A 23,086-nucleotide genomic window follows, 5' to 3' on the forward strand; every position below is an offset into this window, starting at 1 on the left:
ATGTTGTCTGGAGATTCTCTGCATCTCATCTTGGAGCTCACTGATTCTGTCCTCAGCAGCTGTTACTCTGCTGCTGAGGCCTTCCAGTGAGATTTTTTTCCATTTCACCTGCCAGGTGTTTCAGATCTGTCACTTCTGTTTGTATTTTCCTTTGCATTTTTTCATTTCTGCTCTCATCTCCTCCTGTACTTTATTGCCAGTGCTTTCCGTTGTTTGTTTGAGCTTTTTATGCATCCTTAACAGTTCCATTCTAAATTCCTTATCAGAGAGGTTATATAACTCATTATTACTCGTTGGGTCACCTGGGCTGGCTTCTTCACTCACTAAACTTGGTAGGTTTCTGAGTTGCTTTATCATGGGGATCTTTGCAATTTGGATTCTTGTACTCAAAGCTGCTTCTGTGCTGGGGAGGGGTGAGTTCATTGGAGTAGAGGCTAATGGACTATTGGCCTAATAAAGTTAGGTGTCCTCATGGATAGGGAGAATTAACATTATCAAAATGGCAATACTGCCCAAAGCACTATACAAATTTAATGCAGTCCCTATTAGGATACCCATGACATTTTTTAAAGAAATGCTTTTGAAGACAAAACACTCCTGAAATTTATATGGAACAATAACCCTCCCACGAAAATCTAAAGCAATCCTTGGAAAAAAGAAGATGGGTGGTGTCACCTTCCCATACTTCAAACTCTACTACAAAGCAGTAGTAATTAAAACAGTATGATATTGGGATAAAAACAGACCTGGAGACCAATGGAACAGAGTTGAATATCCTTTCACAGACCCCCAAATATATGGCCACTTAATCTTTGACAAAGGAGCAAAAAATGCAAAGTGGAACAAGGAAAGCCTCTTCAACAATTGGTGCTGGGAAAACTAGATTGCTACCTGCAAAAAAATGAACTCTGACCTCTGTCTAATGCCAGGCACAAAAGTCAGATCAAAGTGTATTAAAGACCTCAATATCAGACATGAGTCTATAAGGCTCATAGAAGAAAATGAACCTTACAAATGAACATATTTAGTATATGTGCTGATGAAGTGAGTACTTTGGGAAGTTTTTAAGAGTTATCTGGTTCAGCCTCTATGGAAAGCTTTATGGAGAGAGGTCTCAAAAAGACAGTAGGCAGAACTCTCCATGACATTGAAGCTAAAAGCATCTTTAAGGATGAAACAGCACTGACCATGCAAGTGGAAGCAAATATAAACAAATGGGACTATATCAAACTAAGAAGCTTCTGCACTACAATAGAAACAGTGACCAAAATACAGACATAACCCACAGAATGGGAAAGAATATTTACCCAATACCCATCTGATAAGGGATTAATATCCAGGATATACAAAACACTTGTAGAATTGTATAAGAAAAAACCTCCAACCCCATAAAAAATGGGGAGAAGAAATGAATAGAAGTTTCCTCAAAAAAGAAATACAAATGGCCAAAGGCACATGAAAAAATGTTCCACATTACTAGTCATTAGAGAGATGCAAATCAAAACAACAATGAGATATCATCTCACACCACATAGACTGGCACACATTCAAAAGAGCAAAAGCAACCAGTGTTGCCATAGATGTGGGGGAAAAGGGACACTCCTTCACTGTTGGTGGGAATGCCGACTGGTCCAACCTTTCTGGAAAACAATATGAACAGTCCTTCAAAAACTAGAAATTGAGCTTTCATATGACCCCACAATACCAATTCTGGGAATATATCCCGAGGATGCAAATGAGCACAGTAGAAATGACATCTGTACCTATGTATTCATTGCAGCACTGTTCACAATAGCCAAAATATGGAAACAACCCGAATGCCCTAGAACAGATGACTGGTTAAAAAAACTTTGGTACATCTACACAATGAAATACTATGCAGATGGTAGGAGAGATGAAATCATGAAATTTGCTTATAAATGGATAAACATAGAGAGTATCATGCTAAGTGAAATGAGTCAGAAAGAGAGGGACAGACATAGAGGGACTTCACTCATTTGTGGAGTATAAAATAACATCACATGAGGCTGACACCCAAGGACAGTAGATACAAGGGCCAGGGGGATTGCCCCATAGCTGGAAGACTGCTTCATGAGCACAGGGGAGAAGGTAGATGGAATAGAGAAGGGATCACTAGGAAAATGGTGGTTGGAGGAACCAGTTGGGAGGGGAGATGCATGCCAAAAGTAGATAATGGCCCAAACATGATGACCTCTCAGTATCTGTGTTGCAAGCTATAATGCCCAAAAGTAGAGAGAGAGTATGGGCAATATTGTCTTCCTTAGAGGCAGGGGGAGGGTGGGAAAGGGGGGTTATACCTGGGATATTGGTGGTGGGGAATGTGGACTGGTGGAGGGATGGGTGTTTGATCATTGTGAAATTGTAACCCAACATGAGATCTTGTAACTATCTCATGGTGATTCAATAAAATTTTAAAAATTAAAAAAAATTAAGTTAGGTGTCGAACTGCCCTAGTGGGTTCTGAATAAGAAGTTAATCTGTGATTCTAATGCGATGGGGGACACTAACTGGTTGCCACATAAGAGGCCACTTCTCAGAAGATCACGCTTCCCCTCCCCCCACCCCAGCCTTGTAATATGGGATGCCAGATAGTCCCAAACTTGTATTTGCATTAAAAATATGAAACACTTTATGAATTTGCATGTCATCCTTGAGGAGGGGCCATGCTAATCTTCTTTGTATCACTCCAATTTTAGTATGTGTGCTGATGAAGTGAGTACTTTGGGAAGTTTTTAAGAGTTATCTGGTTCAGCCTCTATGGAAAGCTTTATGGAGAGAGGTCTCAAAAAATAAGAATAGGGGCCCTGGCACCACCCTCCAGCGCGGCGCCTGATTTACTCCATCTGGCAGGTCAGTGAACCGGCTCTGGCCACCATTTTCCCCGTGCCTGTGCCCCCGTCGTCCCTTCGGACCCCAAGCACCTACCCCCCTCAAGTGCCACCGATTGGCCCCAGCACCACCCTCCAGTGCTGCGCCTGGTTTGCTTCCTCCAGCAGGTCAGCGAACTGGCCCCAGGCAGCCATTTCCTGCTCCCCCCCTCCTTGCCAGGCACCACATCGCAGTAGTGGGCGTGGTCTCTGCCAAAGTGGACATGGCCTATTTGGGGGCCACAGATACTTTAGGCTCTCCTGGCACTCTGGATTCACATCTCCATTTCCATCACCTAATTATGTGTAGAATATCCTGGCCCTCTCAAACATATTAGGCCAATAGTCCAGTAGCCTATTCTTATTGCACCATAATACTGGCATCACAAGAAGCTCTATAAGTCCAATACAAAAGAACACATCCTCTGAAGCTTCAGTAGAGACCTCACATATGCCCCTGCGGAGCACCTGAGAGGAAGGTAATACTCTAGAAGAGGGAAAAGGTGACCACCATAGACTAAGCTGATCCAGAACCCTTTCTCGCAATTAGAGGTGAATCGTGATAGTGAACTCAAAGGTCCCAACACCATACTATTATAAGAACATGAAGAAACAGAGAAAATCACCACCATTAGGAGAAGATGAGGAAAAGGGCCCAGATGCCTCAACAAGCATTACCTACAAATATGATCTCGCCAATAAAGAATTCAGAGATAAAATGTTGAAAATGCTCTATGAACTCAAAGAAACGTTTCAATAGACATCCAGTAAATTAAAGGAGGGCATGAAAGAAACAATGGAACAGACAGCCGAGAAAATACAGGAAAAACTAAGAGCAGAAATTAAAAAAAAACTATAAACAAAGGATTCTGTAAATGAAATTAAAAACTCAGTGTGTGCCCTCAATAGTAGAATGGCTACAGCCAAAGAAAGAATCAGCGACCTTGAAGATGAGCTGCAGGAAGCATATAGGTGACAACAAGCAATTGGAAAAGACGTCAAAATAGCTCTTAGGGCCACAACACCATCTCCAGATGGAGCCCTGGCGACACTGAGCAGCAACTAACAAGGCTCCGGGATTCGGAACTGGGACACATCCGAGCCGCAGGGGGGGCACTGGAGTGGGGTGGTGCCAGCCCAAAACTCCAAGAGGTTGCGGCCGCCGGAAGTCATGCCCTCAACCCACCCTCGGCGCCATCTTGCCACAATCAACAGAGAAGCGCCAGGCGTTCTGGTGAGCAACGCGGCCCGGAAAATGCTCCGGACCCAAATTGGGGCCAACAATACCGGGGAGCCGGAAGGAGGAGGTGCAGCCAGAACACCTTCTCCAGATGGAGCCCTGGTGACACTGAGCAGCAACTAACATGGCTCCGGGATTCAGGACTGGGACACATCCGAGCCGCTTGGCTGCTAACACGGCCACGCGACCTTTTCTAAAACCTGAAAACATACAATCTTTTAATGGAAAACTAATTATCAAATGCTTCCTTAATAGGGCTATCTTGTTTGGGGGTATAACTCCCACAACAATAGTGAGTTTTGTGTTGAAATATGGAACGGAATCAAGGTGAAGAGAAAATGAAGTGAAATTCATCAGTTATACAGTTGGGGTGGGGAGCGGGGGGTATACCGGGGATTTTGGTGGTGGAATATGGGCACGGGTGAAGGGATGGTGTTTGAATACGGTATAACTGAGACATAAATCCGAGAACTTTGTAACTTTCCACATGGTGATAAAATAAAATTAAAAAAAATAGCTCTTAGGCAAATCAAAGACCTAGAGGATGATTTTAAGAGGAACAATATTAGAATCATTGGAGTACCAGCAGTCCAGGGAGACAACTCCAATGAAAAAGCCAAAGTTAAAATTATCATTGCTGAATAGTTTCCAGAGCTGGAGAATGCAGGCTTCCAGATCCAAGGAACCCAAAGAGTGCCAGCTAAAAGAGACCCTAATAAAAAGACTCCAAGACAAATCATAGTCAGAATGATGGATGCCACGGATAGAGATATGATACTGCAAGCATCGAGGTCAAAGAAGGAAATCACATACAAAGGAGCACCCCTTACATTTACAGCAGACCTATCAGAGGAAACCCTCCAAGCCTGAAGACAGTGGTTGGATATAGTGAAAAAACTGAATGAAAAGAATGCACCACCAAGAATAATTTATGCGGCTAAAACTCTCATTCAAACTCAAGGAACAATACACTATTTCATGGATAAACAACAGCTCAGTAACTTCATAACTCAAAACTGAACTTGAAGGACTAAAGGGGCTACTGTAAGACAAGAAAAACCTCTACAAGCACAACAAACCCCTACAGTACTATGACACAAAATCCCATGACAATAATCTCCCTCAACGTCAATGGTCTAAATGCACCAATTAAGAGACAGAGTGGCAAAATGGATTCGGAAACTAAACCCAATACTCTGCTGCCTACAGGAAACACATCTGAACATACAGAGCAAACACAGGCTCAAAGTCAAAGGACGGAAAACAATCCTGCAAGCAAACAACTCCCTCAAAAATAGCTGGGGTGGTCATACTAGTATCTGACAATATAGATTGAAGGGTGAAAAAGATTAGAAGGGACAGCAAAAGCAACTTTTTACTAATCAAGGGATATGTACAGCAGGAAGAAATCACACTCCTAAAAGTGTACGGACGTAGTGAGGGACCAGCTTAATACTTTAAACAACTTCTAACAGATTTTAACAAGGACATTACTAGCAACACAACAGTAGTTGGAGACTTCAACACTGCCCTATCACCGGCAGATAGATCAACAAGACTAAAACTCAGCAAGGAAACACTGGTGTTGAAGGAAGAAATAGACGAGAGAGGGCTAATAGATCTATACAGGGCTTTGCATCCCCAAAAAAAGAATACACATTTTTTTTCGAGTGCACACGGAACATTTTCCAAAATAGACCATGTGCTGGATCACAAGACATACCTCAATAGAATCGGGAAGGTAAAAATTGTATCAACTATCTTTTCAGACCATGATGCACTGAAGATAGAAGATAATCACACTCAGACATAGAGAACCAAATCAAACACCTGGAAATTAAACAACTCAATGTTGAACAATTAGACATTCAGCATTAGACCTACATTCTAGATTAGTATGAAGTGCCACTGTGACCACTTTAATAACTAATAGATTCAAGACCCTAAGCATTAGACCTGCATTCTACATTAGTATGAAGTGCCACTGTGACCATTTTAGTAACTAATAGATTCAAGACCCAAAATCATCAATAATAAAGGAAAAAGACTACATACACATGATTTTCAGCAGTTGCTTTTTTAAAATATGTATTTGTAGGGGCCTGAGAAACAGTACAGTGAGCAGGCCACTTGCCTTGTATCACTGACACTCTATAGGGTCCCCCCAGGCCTGCAGGAATGATCCCTGGGCACAGAGCTGGGAGCAATCCTTGAACACCTCAAGGTGTGAGTCCATATCCCACCCCCTGACATAAATAAATTTATATGCCTTTTGGATTAAAAAAAAGACTGAAGGCATAATCACAGAAATATGCTAATGGTTATGTCTCTGATTATTTTGGTGGGTGATTGGTGACTATAAACAGTGGAAGGGCCGGAGTGATAGCACAGCAGGTAGGGCGTTTGCCTTGCACGTGGCCGACCCAGGTTCGATCCCCGGCATCCCATATGGTCCCCCAAGCACCGCCAGGAGTAATTCCTGAGTGCAGAGCCGGGAGTGACCCCTGAGCATCGCTGGGTCTGACTCAAAAAGCAAAAAAATAAAAAATAAATAAAATAAACAGTGGAAGATAGCTACTCAGAGCACAAGCTCAGGAAGTGTACATTATGAGCATAATGACTTCATGGAAGTTCTTAGCATCTCTAGCCATCAGATTTTATTTATAAACATTAAAGCAATAATATATCAGAAAAAAGTTCTAACTGTGCCTGTGAATGTTAGAACACTGTAAATATTATCACTAATTCCTATTTCTGTGTTTTTAACTTTTCTACAATTGATATAGGATACTGTCATAAATATGATTTGGTTTTGAAATTACTGTTTATATTTCTATGAATTTTTTAACTTAATAAACTGTAAAATATTTATTTATTTATTTATTTATTTATTTTTAAATTTTTTTATTGAATCACCAAGTGGAGGGTTACAAAGTTCTCAGGATTATGTCAGTTATACAATATTCAAACACCCTTCCCTTCACCAGTGCCCATCTTCCATCACCAACCCCCCCAGTATATCTGCCGCCCCCTCCCACCTCCCTAGTCCCCACCCTTGTACGTGATAAGTTTCACTTCATTTACGCTTATCTCGATTATATTCCATGTTTCAACACACAACTCACTACCGTTGCTGGGGTTTCCCCCCAAAAAGAAAAAGACAGTCCTATTGCCAATGAGGCATTTGATAGTTCTCCATTGCTAAGAATATAGAGATATTAAGTCCTGCTGTTTGTTACATAACTTTTCTTTTTCCCCCTTGCCCCGCGCCACCGAGTTCACGCCTGTTTAGTAATCGCCACGCTGTCTGACAAAGGGAAAAAAACCGAAGAGGATGGTTATTTCCCGTCATCAGCCGGCGTGGGGCTCTGGCTTATTTGATAGTCTAGTAGAGTGTCTGGAAGCAGTTTCTGGAACCAAAAGTCTTGCACTGATATCGTCTCCGGCTCGAGATACCACCAGCGTCCCGCTGGTCCATGTACCTAATTTTTCCCCTTATTTCCCATTCCCACGCCACCAGGTCTGTTTGCTTAATGGACATCACACTATGTTTGACACCACGCCACGTTTCTTCCCGAGAAAGAAGGATATTTCTTCTCAGCCGGTGTGGGGATATAGCTTAGTTCAGTCTAGAGAGATGGCTACCATTTTGATTGCCTTCAATATTTCAACAAAATACTTACTATTCTTGTTAGGATCTCCCACAAAAGTCCGACCCATTAAGAAGGAGCCATTACATATTGCTGATACTAAGATGACATTAGGTCGCGCAGCCGCGGCAGCAGCCGCGCGGTTTTGGGTTTCTGTCTACAGTCCAGGGAAAAAGTTGAAGGAGAGAGAGAGAGAGATTTCCGCACGGGGGACCTGGCGGAAACTCTCAAGTCACATACTGCAGGTTGCTGGTGGGCTGCTGGTGTCCCAAGCAGCTCCTTCCTCTTCGTCAGTCATTCTGGGGGTGCGGGCGCGGAGAAATGGGAAAGCCCACGTGGCTGCACTCTCTTTAAGTGTCCGATGTGGGCGGAGACCGGTACTTCCCCGCCCTCGATCCCCCGCCAGCCGCGCCGCGCATTTGGGTGCGTCTCTCCATTTTGTGCTCAGAGAAGTGGGGTAGATGCTGTGCTGTGCCCAGGAGAAGTTGAGGGAAAGAGAGAGAGATTAAAGAAAAAAATGAGAAACGCCGGGCCCCCGCACGGGGGACCTGGCGGAGACTCTCAAGTCACATACTGCAGGTTGCTGGTGGGCTGCTGGTGTCCAAAGCAGCTCCCTCCTCTTCGTCAGTCATTCTGGGGGTGCGGGCGCGGAGAAAAAAATTAAACTGTAAAATATTTAAACTACAACTCTTATGTTATAGTATGAATATTAAAAAAAGCTTTCTCTCAAAACGAATACGTGTGTTTCATTGTTGGGCTCTAGCAAGAGAATGCCTGTAAACATACTAATATTATTTGCAGTTCTTCTAAAACAATAAAATTTCCTGGGAAGAATAAGCTCTAAAATACGTATAATACTGATTCCCTTAACATACCTCTAAGAATTGGAAATAACATTTCTAGGAAGTAACTTCAGTCATAGTCTGAAGAAAACAACTAAACATTCCTTTGGAAAAACATAGCAATCGCAGTTATAGTTCATATATCTCTCAAAAGTCATTTTAAATCTTCTTGGTTCAATCTTGGGAGATTGTAAGAATCAAGGAATTTTCCAGTTCTTTTAGGTTCTCTTGTTTTGTGACATACAGCCTTTCAAAGTAGTAAGTAGTCTTTGATGACCTTCTGAATTTCATTGATTTCAGTTGCGATGTCTCTCTTTTCATTTCTGATTCGGTTTATTAGGGTTCTCTCTTTCTTTTTGAGTCTTGCTTGCTAGTGGTTTATCAATTTTGTTTATTTTCTCAAAGAATCAGCTCTTGGTTTCATTGACTTTTAGGATTGTTTTTTTGGTTTCCACGTTGTTAATTTCTTCTCTAAGTTTTATTATAGCTATCCTTCTGTCTGGTTTGTGTTCCTTTTGCTCGTCCTTTTCTAAGATCTTGAGCTGTGAAGTCAAGCTATCTATGTAGGCCCTTTCTTCCTTCCTGAGGAATGATAGCAGACCTATAAATTTTCCCGTTAACATGGCTTTTGCTGTGTCCCATAGGTTTTAGTAACTCATGTCTTCATTCTCGTTTGTTTTGAGGTATCTTTTGATTTCTTCCTTGATTTCTTTCCTTACGCACTCATTGTTCAACGTTGAGTTGTTTAATTTCCAGGTGTTTGATTTGGTTCTCCGCATCTGTGTGTGATGAGCTTCTATCTTAAGTGAATCGTGGTCTGAAAAGATAGTTGATACAATTTCTATCTTCCCAATTCTATTGAGGTATGTTTTGTGACCCAGCACGTGGTCTATTTTGGAACAAGGACATCTGCACTTGTATGTTCATTAAGGACTGTTTACAATAGTCAGAATCTGGAAAAAACCTGAGTGTCCGAGAAAATATGATTGGCTAAAGAAACTTTGGTACATCTACACAATGGAATACTATGCAGCTGTTAGAAAAGATGAAGTCATGAACTTTGCGTATAAATGGATCAACATGGAAAGTATCATGTTAAGTGAAATGAGTCAGAAAGAGAGACACAGACATAGAAACATTGCAATCATCTGTGGCCTATAAAATAACAGAATGGGAGACTAACACCCAAGAATAGTAGAAATAAGTACCAGGAGGCTTGCGCCATGGCTTGGAAGCCAGCCTCACATGCTGTGGGAAAAGGAAGCTCAGATAAAGAAGGGAACACCAAATAAAGTGTGGTTGGAGGACCCGCTCGGGATGGGAGATGTGTGCTGAAAGTAGACTATAGATTGAACACGATGGCCACTCAATACCTCTATTGCAAACCACAACACCCAAAAGGAGAAAGAGAACAAAAGGGAATGCCCTGCCACAGAGGTGGGGTGGAGTGGGGCAGATGGAGGTGGGCTGAGAGGGATACTGGGATCATTGGCGGTGGAGAATGGCCACTAGTGAAGGGGTGGGTACTAGAGCATTGTATGACTGAAGCACAAGCACGAAAATATGCAATACTGTAACTGTACTCTCGCAGTGATTCACTAATAAAAATAATAAATTAAAAAAATAAACAATAAAATGAATGTCAAAAAAGTCATTTTAAAGAAATGAAAATAAAATAAAACTTTTATTTGTGGGGCTTAAGATCAGTAATTACAAGCATAGAATAAGAGAGACTAGATGTGTGCATATTTTAAGAAAGTAAAGCAGATATGGGCATATTCCAGAGTTTTCTGATTCTTTTTTTCCACTGTCAACCTTTCTATTTACTCTTTAAGAAAACACAAAATTTTTTTTCTGTCAGAAAGCCCTTTTTTAGGCCTAGGTCTAGGTAATATCTTGAACTAAAAACAAATTAGCAACAACAGACAACAACAAAAAAAACCAACAACAAACACTCTCCCAATCATGGGCATCATATTAACACCTCTTCCTAGACTTGTGTACGTATATTTCTCAGCTGGAGGTGTTAGTGAAGACAGGAAACATGGGGAAGAAGATGGAAGGAGCCTGAATTTCCAGATTTTACCTTAATAAAAGATAAAACTTCTTTTCTGAGTATAAGAACCCCAAATGTAAATGCCTTCAAATTTTAGAATGTATCTTTAAGACAGAAATTTCTAGTTGTGTTTAAAGATTAGATATTTTTTAAATTATTCATTTTTCAATGGAATCATCATGATATACACAGTTTCAAAGTTGTCCATGATTGATATTCTTCAAAGAAACGGATCAAGCAATCCTAAAATTCATATGAAACAACAAACGCCCATGGATAGCTAAAACAATTCTTGGGAAAAGGACGATGGGAGGCATCACCCTCCCAAACCTTAAACTTTACTACAAAGCAGTAACAATTAAAACAGCATGGTACTGAAACAAAGGCAGAGCCGCAGACCAATAGAACAGGGTGGAATATCCCTACACACAACCCCAAATGTATGATCATCTAATCTTTGATAAGGGAACAAGAGATGTGAAGTGGAGCAAGGATAGCCTCTTTAACAAATGGTGCTGGCACAACTGGACAACCACATGCAAAAGAATGGGATTAGACCTCGACCTGACACCATGCACAAAAGTCAGATCAAAATGGATTAAAGACCTCAACATCAGACCACAAACCATAAGGTACATTGAAGACAAGGTTGGCAAAAACCCTCCACGATATTGAAGATAAAGTTATCTTCAAAGATAACACTCAACTGGCCAACCAAGGTGAAACAGAGATCAACAAATGGGACTATATTAAACTAAAAAGCTTCTGCACCGCAAAAGATACAGTGACCAGAATACAAAGACAATCTACAGAATGGGAAAGGATATTTACACAATACCCATCAGATAAGGGATTGATATCAATGGTATATAAAGCACTGGTTGAACTCTACAAGAAGAAAACATCCAACCCCATCAGAAAATGGGCCGAAGAAATGAACAGAAACTTCCCCAAGGAAGAGATACGAATGACCAAATGGCACGTGAAAAAGTGCTCTACATCACTAATCATCAGGGAGATGCAGATCAAAACAACCATGAGATACCACCTCACACCACAGAGACTGGCACACATCCAAAAGAACAAAAGCAATCCCTGTTAGAGAGGGTGTGGGGAGAAAGGGACCCTTCTACACTGCTGGTGGGAATGCCGACTGGTTCAGCCCTTCTGGAAAATAATATGGACGATTCTCAAAAAATTAGAAATTGAGCTCCCATTTGACCCAGCAATACCACTGCTGGGAATATATCCCAGAGAAGCAAAAAAGTATAGTCGAAACTACATCTGCACTTATATGTTCATCGCAGCACTGTTTACAATAGCCAGAATCTGGAAAAAGCCCGAGTGCCCTAGAACAGATGACTGGTTGAAGAAACTTTGGTACATCTATACAATGGAATACTATGGAGCTGTTAGAAAAAAGGAGGTCATGAATTTTGCATATAAGTGGATCAGCATGGAAAGTATCATGCTAAGTGAAATGAGTCAGAAAGAGAGATACAGACATAGAAAGATTGCTCTCATCTGTGGAATATAGAATAACAGAGTAGGAGACTAACACCCAAGAATAGTAGAAATAAGTACCAGGAGGTTGACTCCATGGATTGGAGGCTGGCCTCAGATTCTGGGGAGAGGGAAACTCAGAGAAGGGATCACCCAGTAAAATGTGGTCGGAGGCCATGCGAGGGAAGGGTGATGCGTGCCAAATGTAGACTAGAGACTGAACAAACACAATGGCCACTGAACACCTTTATTGCAAACCACAACACCTAATTAGAGAGAGAGAACAAAAGGGAATACCCTGCCTCAGTGGCAGGGTGGGGTGGGGGAAGATGGGATTGGGGAGGATGGCAGGGATGCTGGGTTTACTCGTGGTGGAGAATAGGCACTGGTGAAGGGATGGGTTCTCGAACTTTGTATGAGGGAAACATGAGCACAAAAATGTATAAATCTGTAACTGTACCCTCACGGTGATTCACTATTTAAAAATAAATAAATTAAAAAATAAATGAATAAAAAGAAACTTGTATGCCACAGCAAAAAAATAAATAAAACGCCCATAGCTATTTGATATTCAGATGAATTCTCATAGTTTCAAAAGTTTTCTGATAATTGTATACTGTATGTACTCAATTAAAAAAAAACAGATTACAGGTCTGGAGCAAAAGCACAGTGGGTAGGGCATTTGCCTTGCATGCGGCCAACCCGGGTTCGATTCCCAGCATCCCATATGGTCCCCTGAGCATTGAAAGGGGTAATTCCTAAGTGCAGAACCAAGAATAACTTCTGTGCATCGCTGGATGTGACCCAAAAAGCAAAAAAAAAAAAAGAAAGAAACAGATCAGAGAGAACATCACTCATTTCTGTATATAAAGGTGGTAATGGGATTGAATCCTTATCTCAGAGACACTCCATCCACTAACTGCTGTCTGCCATTTTATGATTATAGGTTATTGTATTGGTTTTGAAGGACATGCATAGCTATGGAATAACAAAGTGTCAGTTGACATCACTCAGACAAATTATTAATGATCTTTCACTTTATTTTATTTTATTATTATTTTTTTAAATTTTATTGAGTCACCATGTGGAGGGTTACATAGTTCTCAGGATTATGTCGGTTATACAATTCTCAAACACCCTTCCCTTCACCAGTGCCCATCTTCCATCACGAACCCCCCCAGTATACCTGCCGCCCCCTCCCACCTCCCCAGTCCCCACCCTTGTACATGATAAGTTTCACTTTGTTTATGCCTTATCTCTTTCACTTTATTTTAATCCAGAAAAATGCCCAACTTTTGTATCATATGAGGTGAATATAATCAAACTGAAAGGTACAGGCAGAGAATTATATCTCTCATGTGTGAGAGTTAAAGTTACACATTAGGGAGAACCAAATAGTCAAAGGTAATAGAACTTAAGAGTCCACAAAGTTGAGTTTGGGGCCGGCATGGGAAGTTGAATGGGAGGGCATTTTGGGATCTTGTCAGTGGGTAGTGGATACTCTGGTGGTGTTGCAATAATGTATTCATGAAACTGTCATTAATAATCCTGTAAATCACAGTCCTACAAATCACAGTACCTCAATAAAGATTAAAAAAAGGATTATGTCCACTTTTTAATTCATTGTCAAATTGATGGGTTTTAAAATATTTCTATCAATGGTTGTTTTGTCCATATAAAGAGGTTATAATGTTAATAATAGAAGCCTAATGAACGTCATTAAAAATTGCAAAAAAAGTTGTTCATGATTGGGTTTCAGTCATACAATGTTCTAGCATCTACCCTTTCACCTGTGTGCACTCCCCCCTCACACACACCAGTCACAAGTTCCCGCCCCTCACACCCCTCCTGCCCTGCCTGCCTCTTTGTCAGACACTTTTCTTCTCCCTTTCTCTCCCCCATTTCTTTCTTTGTCCTAACAGCACTCCCTAACCTACACCCATCCCCACCCTGTGCAAGTTTCCTACCATGAACCTTTTGGTACACATTTCTATTGTCTTCAGGGTATTGCTCTCATATTATATACCCCGCAAATGAGTACAGTAATTCCATGTCTCTCCCTCTCTTTCTGACTCATTTCACTCCGCATGATACTCTGTGTCTATCTGTGTATAAGCAAATTTCATGACTTCAACTTTCCTAACGGCTGGCATAGTATTCCATTGCATAGAAGTGTCATAATTTCTTTCTCCACTCACAGATGATATATTTCAAATATTATTGGTCACCATAGCCATGCCATCAGACTCCATGCCAGGCTGTTTTCACTCGGGGAACCCCAGAAAAGGGCAGGTGAGAACCCTCCCTGCCCCAAGGAACCCAGCCACGAGAACCGACCTCCACTACCTCCACTACCCAACCACTGCCACGCTCCAGGTCACTTTTCGGACCACGTGGCTGGAACACTTCCTACCCATTTTCCATAATTACCACACCATATTTGATGGAGTTCAGACAATAGACAATAAAACATAGAGAGTTATACACACACATACCTCTCAGAGAGCCTAGCAAGTTACCGAGAGTATCCCGCCTCCATGGGCAGAGTAAGGAGAGGCTGCTAAAATCTCAGGGCTGGGAGGAATACAGACGTGACTGGTGCCCGCTCGAGTAAATTGACGAACAACGGGAAAACAGTGATACAGTGATAAAGTGAATATTGAACAATGGGTGGGTCAGGAAGAAAATCAAGGAAGAAATCAAAAGATACTTGGAAACAAATGAGAATGAAGAAACAAGTTACCAGACCCTATGAGATGCAGCTAAAGCAATGTTAAGGGGAAAATTTATAGCTCTGCAAGCATTCCTCGGGAAGGAAGAAAGGGCCTACATACAGAGATCACAGCTCAAGTTCTTAGAAAGAGACCCAAAAAAGGAGCCAAAACTATGCAGAAGGAAAGAAATAACAAAACTTAGAGCAGAACTTAATGACATGGAAACCGACAAAACAATCTGAAAGATCAATGAAAACAAGAGCTGGTTCTTTGAGAAAATGAACAAGATTGATAAGCCACTAGGAAGACTCACAAAGAAAGAGAGAGAGAACCCTAATAAACCGAATCAGAAATGAAAAGGGGAGGGGCCGGAGCGATAGCACAGCGGGTAGGGCGTTTGCCTTGCACGCGGCCGACCCGGGTTCGATCCCCGGCATCCCATATGGTCCCCCAAGCACTGCCAGGAGTAATTTCTGAGTGCAAAGCCAGGAGTAACCCCTGAGCATCGCTGGGTGTGACCCAAAAAGCAAAAAAAAAAAAGAAATGAAAAGGGGAACATCACAACAGAAACCAAAGAAATTCAAAAGATTATCAGAGAGTTTTTCACAAGGCTGCATGCCATGAAACAAGAGAACCTAGAAGAAACGGATAAATTCCTGGATTCCTATAATCTCCCAAGGCTGAATCAAGAAGATCTAGAATACCTGAATAGACCTATTAATATGAAAGAAATTGAAACTGTAATCGAAACTTTGGTACATCTATACAATGGAATACTATGCAGCTGTTAGAAAAAAATGAGGTCATAGGGGCTGGAGCGATGGTACAGTGGGTAGGGCATTTGCCTTGCACGAGACTGACCTGGGTTTGATTCCCAGCATCCCATATGGTCCCCTGAGCACTGCCAGGAGTAATTCCTGAGTTCAAAGCCAGGAGTAAACCCTATGCATTGCCGGATGTGACCCAAAAAGCCAAAAAAAAAAAGAAAAAATGAGGTCATGAACTTTGCATATAAGTGGATCAACATGGAAAGTATCATGTTAAGTGAAATGAGTCAGAAAGAGAGAGACAGACATAGAAAGATTGCACTCATCTGTGGAATATAGAATAACAGAGTAGGAGACTAACACCCAAGAATAGTAGAAATAAGTACCAGGAGATTGACTCCATGGCTTGGAAGCTGGCCTCACATTCTGGGGAGAGGGCAACTCAGATAGAGAAGGGAACACCAAGAAAAATGTAGTTGGAGGCCATGCGGGGGAAGGGTGATGCGTGCTGAATGTAGACTAGAGACTGAACACAATGGCCACTGAACACCTTTATTGCAAACCACAATACCTAATTAGAGAGAGAGAACAAAAGGGAATACCCTGTCACAGTGGCAGGGTGGGGTGGGGGAAGATGGGATTGGGGAGGGTGGCAGGGATGCTGGGTTTATTTGTGGTGGAGAATGGACACTGGTGAAGGGATGGGTTCTCGAACTTTGTATGAGGGAAACATGAGCACGAAAATGTATAAATCTGTAACTGTATCCTCACTGTGACTCACTAATAAATAAATTTTTAAAAAGTCTTCCAAAAACAAAAGCCCAGGCAAGTCCAGATGATTCACTAGTGAATTCTTCCAAACATTTAAAGAGGACCTATTGCCAGGTCTTCTCAAGCTTTTCTAGGAAATTGAAGAAACAGAAACCCCCCCCCCCAAACAGTTTCTATGAGGCACATATCTCCCTAATACCAAAAGTAAACAAAGACACCACAAAAAACAAAAACTACAGGCTGATATCTCTGATGAACACAGAAGCAATGATCCTCAACAAAATATTAGCAAACAGAATCCAACAACTCATCAAAAAGATTATACACCACGACCAAATGGGATTCATCCCAGAGATTCAAGGATAGTATATCATTCGGAAATCTATCAACATAATCCATAATATCAACAAAAGAAAAGATAAAAACCATATAATTGTATCAATAGATGCAGAAAAAGCATTTGACAAGACCCATCACCCGTTTATGATGAAAACTCTCACCAAAATGGGTATAGAGGGATTTTTCTCAATATAGTCAAAGCCATCTACCACAAGCCTATGGAAAGCATCATCCTCAATGGGGAAAAACTAAGAGCCTTCCCTCTCAGATCAGGGACGAGATAAGGATGCCCACTCTCTCCACTTCTGTTCAATATATTACTGGAAGTACTTGCAATAGCAGTTAGGCAAGAAAAGTTATTAAGGGCATTCATATAAGAAAGGAAGAACTCAAGCTCTCAATATTCGCAAATGATATGATACTATACTTAGAGAACCCTAAAACCTCTACCAAGAAATTCCTAGAAACAACAGACTTGTATAGTAAAGTTGCAGGCTATAAAATCAACACCCAAAAGTTCATGACTTTCCTATATGCAAATAATGAGAGAGAAGAAAGTGACATGAAAAAAGCAATCCCATTCACAATCATGCCTCAAAAAATTAAGTACCTCGGAATCAGCTTAACTAAAGAGGTAAAGGACTTTTACAAAGAAAACTACAAAACTCTACTTCAGGAAATAATAGAGGACACGAGGAAGTGGAAAGATATCCCCTGCTCATGGATTGGGAGAGTAACATTGTCAAAGTGGCAATACTCCCCAAAGCATTGTACAAATTCAATGCAATCCTTATAAGGATACCCATGACATTCTTCAAAGAAATGGAGAAAACACTCCTGAAATTATTATGGAACAATAAACGTCCACTAATAGCTAAAACAATTGGTGGGAAATAGAAAATGGGAGGATCAACTCTACTCAAACCCTACTACAATGCAGTAATAACTAAAACAGCATGGTCCTGGAAAAAACGCAGAGCCTCAGACCAATGAAACAGGGTTGAATATTCTGACACACCTCCCCAAATATATGATCATCTAATCTTTGATAAGGGAGCAAGAAATGTGAAGTGGAGCAAGGAAAACCTCTTTAACAAATTGTGCTGGCAAAACTGGACAGTTACATCCAAAAAAATGGGCTCAGATCTCTACCTAACACTATGTACAAAAGTCACATCAAAATGGATTAAAGACCTTCAACATCTGACCAGAATCCATAAGGTACATTGAAGACAAGGTCGGCAAAGCCCTCCACGACATTGAAGCTAATGGTATCTTCAAAGATGACACGCCACTGGCCAAGCAAGTGAAAATAGAGATAAATAAATGAGACTATCTTAAACTAAGAAGCTTCTGCACCTCAAAAGAAACAGTGACCAAAGTACAAAGACAGTCTGCAGAATGGAAAAGAATATTCACCCAATACCCATCCGATAAGAGGTTGATGTCAAGGATATACAAGGTACTAGTTGAACTCTACAAGAAGAAAACATCCAACCCCACCAGAAAATGGGGTGATGAAATGAACAGAAACTTACTCAAAGAAGAAATCTGAAGGGCTAAAAGGCACATGAGAAAATACCCCGAATCACTAATCATCAGGGAGATGCAGATCAAAACAACAATAAGATATCATCTCACACCACAGAGACTGGCCCACATCCAAAAGAACAAAAGCAACCGGTGTTGGCATGGATGTGGGGAGAAAGGGACTCTCCTTCACTGCTGGTGGGAATGCTGACTGGTTCAGCCCTTTTGGAAAAGAGTATGGTGTATTCTCAAAAAATTAGAAATTGAGTTCCCATTTGACCCAGCAATAACACTTCTGGGAATATAACCCGGAGAGGCAAAAAAGTGTAGTCAAAATGACATCTGCATTTGTATGTTCATTGCTGAACTGTTTACAATAGCCAAAATCTAGGATAAACACGAGTGCCCGAGAACAGATGACTGGTTAAAGAAACTTTGGTATATCTACACAATGGAATAATATGCAGCTATTAGAAAAGATGAAGTCATGAAATTTGCGTATAAGTGGATCAACATGGAAAGTATCATGCTAAGTGAAATGAGTCAGAAAGAGAGGGACAGGCATAGAAAGATTGCACTCATCTGTGGAATATAAAATAAGGAATGAGAGACTAACACTCAAGAGTAGAAGACATAAGGACCAGGAGGTCTGCTCCACGGCTTGGAAACTGGCCTCACATGCTGGAGGAAAAGTCAGCTCAGATAAAGAAGGGAACACCAAGTAAAGGGTGTTGGGAGGGCCCATTGGGGCTGAAAAATGCGTGCCAAAAGTAGACCATATACCAAATTGATGGCCGCTCAATACCTCTATTGCAAACCAGAACACCCAGTAGGAGAGAGGGAGCAAAAGGGAATGCTGCACCACTGATGCGGGGCATGGTGGTGGGGACGTGTTGCGGGTGGTGGGAGGGATGCTGGGACCATTGGTGATGGAAAACGGACACTGGTGGAGGTATGGGTACGGGATCATTTTATGACTGAAACACAAGCAGGAAAGTTTGTAAGCCTGTAACTGTACCTCACATTGATTCACTAATAAAAAATAAGACTATTAGTCCTATATAACATAGTGATTATGCTACTTGGCATCTACTTACAAAACACAAAGCCATTAATTTGAAAATACATATGCATACCTATATTCATTGCAATGCTTAGTACAATAACTGGGCTGGAGCGATAGCACAGCGGGTAGGGCGTTTGCCTTGCACGCAGACGACCTGGGTTCGATTCCTCCGCCCTTCTCGGTGAGACTGGCAAACTACCGAGAGTATCTCGCTCACACGGCAGAGCCTGGCAAGCTACCTGTGGCGTATTCGATATGCCAAAAATAGTAACAATAGTAACAAGTCTCACAATGGAGACCTTACTGGTGCCCACTCGAGCAAATAGATGAGCAACAGGATGACAGTGACACTGATAGTGACAGTACAATACTTAATATATGGAAACAATCCAAATATCCAATGACAGATAAATGGATAAAGGAGTTGTGATATATATACACAATAGAATAATTAATACATAGCTTTAAGGAAAAAAAGGAGTTCTGCAGTTTGTTTCAATGTGTATGATACGTGAATAAGTCAGAGAGGGAACAGATACCAAAAGATCTCATTCATCCATTCAACCACATACAAACAAAATTACATATATGAAAGAAACAGTATAAAACAATGAAAAAACTTTATCTAAAAACCCTTAGATTATGAAAATAATTGGTGGATTGTTTCAGGTACTTTGGTCGCAGCAGTGGGATACAATCACTTTCTCCATCAATACATCAAAAAAATCAGCAGTACTATCTAAACCATTATAAATTTTTTTTTAAAACAGACATTTATATTGGCCCCAAATTACTTTTTCAATAGTTTCTTTTTTTTTCTTTTTGGGTCACACCCAGCGATACACAGGGCTTACTCCTGGCTCTGCACTCAGGAATTATGCCTGGCGGTGCTCAAGGAACCATATGGGATGCTGGGAATCAAACCCGGGTCGGCCGTGTGCAAGGCAAACGCCCTACCCTCTGTGCTATCGCTCCAGCCCCCATCCTTTATAAGTAGTTTCTTGCCTGAAGGTCAGGTGTTGTAAAAGTAGAAATGAGAGGTTGTATTTTGGGAATTGCTAGTCTCTTCCTCGGCAAAATTCTGAATGCCTTAGCATTTTAGAAATCCTTCCTTATCTGTTGCTCTGTACTTCTCACCTTCAAAGGCAGGATTATACTCCTTAGCTTTTAATTCCCACCTGCTGCATATTGTTCTATATTGGGATCTTGTACTGGGAATGATGACTGGATTTTCCAGTGTCCTTCTGTGCAAGTGCTCAGTCAGTATTCTGTCTTTTTTGTAATTGAATCACGGTGAGCTACAGTTACAAAACTTTCACTTTTGGGTTTCAGTCATACAATGAGCAAACACCTGTCCCTTCACCAGTGAGCATTTTCCACCACCAATGTCCCCAGTATCCCCCCTCCCAGTCCTACCCGTCCCCCTTCTTTTGTGACAGACAATTTCCCTCTTACTCTCTCTTTGCTTATGGATATTATGGTTTGCAATACAGATAGTGAGAAGCCATCATGTTTGGTCCTTTATCGACTTTCATCATTTATCTCCCATCCCCAGTTATCTCTCCAACCTTCATTGACTTAGTGATCCCCTCTCTATCCCAGTAGCCTTCTCCCCAAGCTCATAAGGCAGGCTTCTGTATTTTTTCTAAGTTTTATTGATTGAGATTCTGTGGTCTACAATATCATTAATAGTGGTTTCTCATGCACATAATTTCAACACCACACCCATCACTGGTGTACCCACCTCCCTGCCCAAAGGTCCCAACATCCTTTCTTCTCCACACACCCTACCAACTCAATTGTGTGGATTAGTTCTTCCATTAAGTTGCCTTTGGCCCTTTGTGGCTACCTTGTTGTTATTCATTAAGTCCCACATATGAGTGAAATCATTCTCTATCCCTCTTTCTGACTGATTTCACTCAGCATGATATCTTCTTGCTCCATCCATTTGTCACAAGGTGCATAATTTTGTTCTTGTCTCCAAAAGTACTTTATGAATCTTTGACCACATGTATTTTGTTAGATCTTTGTGTTGTAGAGTTGATTTAAAAAAATATCTTTGTAGGGGCCAGAGTGATAGTACAGCAGGCAGTGCGTTTGCCTTGCATGCAGCTGACCCGGGTTCAATCCCCGGCATCCCATATGGTCCCCCAAGTACTGCCAGGAGTAATTCCTGAGTGCAAAGCCAGGAGTAACCCCTGAGAATCGCTGGGTGTGACCCAAAAAGAAAAAAATATTTTTATATTGTTTATGTATTTTCTCTGTGATGTTAAAATTGTAGTCATAAATAAAAAACATACAGTATGATGCTTGAAAACTACAATACTACATTTGGAGGCAGCTTCAGCTGATTGGATTGATGATAACTATTAGCTGAACTCTTTTAATAAATAATAACTTCAGATAAGCACCCTCTGTTCCTCACATTTTTATGCTGGAGAGGCATTAACTTTTTTACACCAAAAACATAAATTATAATACTATTGTAACCATGTTATCCTAACTAAAATTAATAAAGAATGTGAGCTCTCAAAGAGATTGGAGATACAGGGATGTTACTGCCAATTATGAAAACCCACTACAAAATGAAAAATTGCAATGGGGAAGAGATTTTTAAGATGCAGTATTTTACTGCAGGAGCAGGGTTGTTACACTGAATGTTCAGTTGTAGGGAGCCATTTTACAAGCCTGGCTCTTGTCCTCTAGTCAAGCGGAGGCTTACTTGGGATTCCTGTAACAAGGTCACCACTGCTGACCTTACTGATCTTATCAGTTCGCCATTCATCTCTCACTAGCCAACGCCCATGCCTGATCTGCATTTTACTATTGTTCCTATGGGAGTCCAAGCATGCATACCACCCCCTCCCACCAAGAGGTATAAGTATTGTAACTGCAGTAAAATAAACTCTCTCTCTCTCCTCCTCCTTCTGGCTCTGCGTCTGTTCATTCAGCTGCATCCCCTCCTTAGCCCCACGAAGGGTCCTCCCTGTGGAACAGGATGGACCCTCACACTCAGTATCTGCATCCTACACTTATAACAATGAAAAGGGAAGAAATGAACTGCAAAGGGAAGAAATAAACAGTGATCAGAATCTCCAACATGCATTGTCTCTGTTACCTTTGTCAAACCAAACCTTTATGATAGATGTTACAAAAGATTTTTCCTCATAAAAGATTCTGAAGGCAAATTCATGAGCTTAGCTTCTCTCACAACAAATTAATTGCTTAGATATCAGGGGGCTGAGAGACACTTAAGTCCAGTAGACAAACAAATATGCTCCCTTTTACTCCGCATAAAACTGTTAGAAAGCAGGTATAATCCTTACAGTAAGGAAGTTCACTTCAGATATTCCAAAGTACAATCAGTTGGCAAGGGAGTACTCATTGCATAGTATATATCTGTTTATTCCTGGAAGGCATTTTCAGCAAATGAGGTCCCATCCTCCTTAGTCTACCCCACAAACAGGTTCCTAGTTATGCCCAGACCTTGGTGATTACAGCATAACAGCATGGAGATTTCCAGGCACTGGCAACTTTAAAATCCTGTTTGCTACTCCGACTCTTTCAATCTTGGTTCAGAAGGACCTCCAGGCACTTGAAAACTTGCAGCCCTGCTCATCATTGGGTCTTCTCAAACCTCACACACAGATGTCTCTGAGGACTTAAAATCTTGAAAATTCATCACATAGTGACACTAAAACTTGGTACACAAATTACTCA

General features: G+C 41.2%; 1 non-coding gene across 1 annotated transcript; it reads right to left on the minus strand.

Moving 5' to 3' along the window:
• Positions 1–2,634: 2,634 nt before the first annotated feature.
• LOC129400466 (U6 spliceosomal RNA) lies at positions 2,635–2,741 on the minus strand. The gene has a single exon (XR_008627705.1). It is a non-coding gene; the product is annotated as a U6 spliceosomal RNA (small nuclear RNA).
• Between the last annotated feature and the right edge of the window lie 20,345 nt (positions 2,742–23,086).

The sequence above is a fragment of the Sorex araneus genome, chromosome X (assembly GCF_027595985.1).
Source record: "Sorex araneus isolate mSorAra2 chromosome X, mSorAra2.pri, whole genome shotgun sequence".
Lineage (NCBI taxonomy): Eukaryota > Metazoa > Chordata > Mammalia > Eulipotyphla > Soricidae > Sorex > Sorex araneus.